Source organism: Syngnathus leptorhynchus, unplaced genomic scaffold (assembly GCF_054491065.1).
Source record: "Syngnathus leptorhynchus isolate UIUO unplaced genomic scaffold, UIUO_Slep HiC_scaffold_449, whole genome shotgun sequence".
Lineage (NCBI taxonomy): Eukaryota > Metazoa > Chordata > Actinopteri > Syngnathiformes > Syngnathidae > Syngnathus > Syngnathus leptorhynchus.
Window position 1 is genome coordinate 2,501 of NW_028232386.1, and position 3,749 is coordinate 6,249.

Consider the following 3,749-nt stretch of genomic DNA (forward strand, 5'->3'; position numbering starts at 1 on the left):
CGGCCCGCTGAGGCCCTCAACTATTCCCGTACGCGGGGGTCGGGAGCTGCGGCGCTGCGCCGGCGACTTACCCGCGCGAGGCACGCACTGCGTGCGGCCAGGATGCGGAGTTGGATCGGCGCTGGTTGGGAACCCTCGGGGAACGAAGGCGGACGGCGGCCAGCCGGCGCCGACGAACCCGTCGGGGAGGGGGCTGGTGGCAGGCGCGATCGGCACTATTGCTGACTGCCGGGAGGGAAGCTGCGCCCCGGCCGAGTCAGACTCAGCCGTTGCGGCCCCCCCGAGCCCGCAGCGCGTAGCGCGGAAGCCATACGCCCCCCCGATGCGGAGCGACAGACGCCCCCGCGACCGCGGTTGGTCGGGAAGGCTTTTCGGATAGAGGTCGGACGGTGTGTGTGTGGACGGCTTCCCGTGGTGCCGCCGCTATCAAGCCGGAGGGTTTGAGAAACGACATTCGCGGAAGGACCGGCGCGGCCGGCGGACGCTCGCACGCGCGGCGCCCGACACTCAGCCGCTCGCTCGGCCTCCGTGGATCGTGGCTAGGTGGGATGGATGCCAAACCGGGTCGTCTCGGTCTCGCCGCAGTACGGTCGCGCCGGGGCCTGCGGGGCGGCGCGGGGAGCGCACGCTCACGCGGCGGCCGGGGCGCTAGAGTGCGACCCGCAGTGGGTAGGAACCGTCCACCCGACGTCGGACGAGCCGAGGCCGATGGAGGCCCTACCAAGGCGGGTCATGAGTGCCAGTCGGTCAGTTGGGTGAGGGGGTACTCGGAGGCCCGCCGGGAGCAGACGGGCGACCGGGGATGGGGGGCGTACGCGGGCGGGCGCCGGGAGAAGACGGCCCGTCCGGGGTCGAATCTCGGCCTGTGTTTTCGGAGCCGGCCGGGCATCACGCTCCCTCCTTGGATGGACAACATTCGTAGTTGACACTTTGTGTCATTTTATCCGAGCGGGCGGGCGCCTCGAGAGGCGGACCGTCCGGGGCGACTCTCGGCCTGTGTTTTCGGAGCCGGCCGGGCCTCACGCTCCCTCCTTGGATGGACAACATTCGTAGTTGACACTTTGTGTCATTTTATCCGAGCAGACGGGCGCCGCGAGGCGGACCGTCCGGGGCGACTCTCGGCCTGTGTTTTCGGAGCCGGCCGGGCATCACGCTCCCTCCTTGGATGGACAACATTCGTAGTTGACACTTTGTGTCATTTTATCCGAGCAGACGGGCGCCGCGAGGCGACCGTCCGGGGCGACTCTCGGCCTGTGTTTAAGGAGCCGGCCGGGCATCACGCTCCTTCCTTGGATGGACAACATTCGTAGTTGACACTTTGTGTCATTTTATCCGAGCGGGCGGGCGCCGCGAGGCGGACCGTCCGGGGCGACTCTCGGCCTGTGTTTAAGGAGCCGGCCGGGCATCACGCTCCTTCCTTGGATGGACAACATTCGCAGTTGACACTTTGTGTCATTTTATCCGAGCAGACGGGCGCCGCGAGGCGGACCGTCCGGGGCGACTCTCGGCCTGTGTTTTCGGAGCCGGCCGGGCATCACGCTCCCTCCTTGGATGGACAACATTCGTAGTTGACACTTTGTGTCATTTTATCCGAGCAGACGGGCGCCGCGAGGCGACCGTCCGGGGCGACTCTCGGCCTGTGTTTAAGGAGCCGGCCGGGCATCACGCTCCTTCCTTGGATGGACAACATTCGTAGTTGACACTTTGTGTCATTTTATCCGAGCGGGCGGGCGCCGCGAGGCGGACCGTCCGGGGCGACTCTCGGCCTGTGTTTAAGGAGCCGGCCGGGCATCACGCTCCTTCCTTGGATGGACAACATTCGCAGTTGACACTTTGTGTCATTTTATCCGAGCAGACGGGCGCCGCGAGGCGGACCGTCCGGGGCGACTCTCGGCCTGTGTTTTCGGAGCCGGCCGGGCATCACGCTCCCTCCTTGGATGGACAACATTCGTAGTTGACACTTTGTGTCATTTTATCCGAGCAGACGGGCGCCGCGAGGCGGACCGTCCGGGGCGACTCTCGGCCTGTGTTTAAGGAGCCGGCCGGGCATCACGCTCCTTCCTTGGATGGACAACATTCGCAGTTGACACTTTGTGTCATTTTGTTCGGCCTGTGTTTAAGGAGGCGGCCGTCCTCCACTCGGTCCGTGTTTAAGGAGCGACACTCGCGCTCCGGTTCGGCCTGTATTTAGGGAGGCGGCCGTCCTCCGCTTGGTCTGTGTTAAGGGCGACACTCTGTCCATGTTTGAGGAGCCTGGCCCTGACGCTCCTCTCCGGCCTGTGTTTAAGGAGGCGGCCGTCCTCCCCTTGGTCCGTGTTAAGGGCGACACTCGGTCCATGTTTGAGGAGCCTGGCCCTGACGCTCCTCTCCGGCCTGTGTTTAAGGAGGCGGCCGTCCTCCCCTTGGTCCGTGTTAAGGGCGACACTCGGTCCATGTTTGAGGAGCCTGGCCCTGACGCTCCTCTCCGGCCTGTGTTTAAGGAGGCGGCCGTCCTCCCCTTGGTCTGTGTTAAGGGCGACACTCGGTCCATGTTTGAGGAGCCTGGCCCTGACGCTCCTCTCCGGCCTGTGTTTAAGGAGGCGGCCGTCCTCCCCTTGGTCCGTGTTAAGGGCGACACTCGGTCCATGTTTGAGGAGCCTGGCCCTGACGCTCCTCTCCGGCCTGTGTTTAAGGAGGCGGCCGTCCTCCCCTTGGTCCGTGTTAAGGGCGACACTCGGTCCATGTTTGAGGAGCCTGGCCCTGACGCTCCTCTCCGGCCTGTGTTTAAGGAGGCGGCCGTCCTCCCCTTGGTCTGTGTTAAGGGCGACACTCGGTCCATGTTTGAGGAGCCTGGCCCTGACGCTCCTCTCCGGCCTGTGTTTAAGGAGGCGGCCGTCCTCCCCTTGGTCTGTGTTAAGGGCGACACTCGGTCCATGTTTGAGGAGCCTGGCCCTGACGCTCCTCTCCGGCCTGTGTTTAAGGAGGCGGCCGTCCTCCACTTCCTTCCATGCACCACCACATTCGCAGTTGACACTTTGCCATTTTTTCAGAGAGGTGACACTTAGTCGTTTTTTCGAAAGTTGACACTTAGTCGTTTTTTCGAAAGTTGACACTTTGCCGTTTTTTCAGAGAGGCGACACTTAGTCGTTTTTTCGAAAGTTGACACTTAGCAGTTTTTTCGAAAGTTGACACTTAGCCGTTTTTTCGAAAGTTGACACTTAGCCGTTTTTTCGAAAGTTGACACTTAGTCACTTTTTCGCCACAGTGACACCTCCAGCGCGTGCCACGGCGCTTTTCAGGTCTTCTATCCGACCTTGTGCTGTCGAGGACGGCGTGTCCGACGCCGTGGGGAGACCAGCACCATCTCCTCCATACTCGTAAACGGGGTGCTTTGGAAAACGGGGGGAAAGTCGATGAGTACACTGACTACTGGGACCATTTCATTGTACTCTGGCGCACCTGAAGACCAAAAAAGGTACTGCACCTTAGCCCGGGTACCTCACCCCCTGGTACCTCGAGGAGAACTTAGAAAAATTTCGACAAATTTTTGGTGAGCTCCAGGGAGAGAGGCTGATTTTTCGCTTTTTGAGGCCGACCGCCGAACCGGCGCGGGGCGGACTCACAAGCCCCCCAGAGCCGTGGGCACTTAGTCGTTTTTTCAGAGAGGCGACACTTAGTCGTTTTTTCAGAGGCGACACTTAGTCGTTTTTTCGAAAGTTGACACTTAGCCGTTTTTTCGAAAGTCGACACTTAGCCGTTTTTTTGGAAAG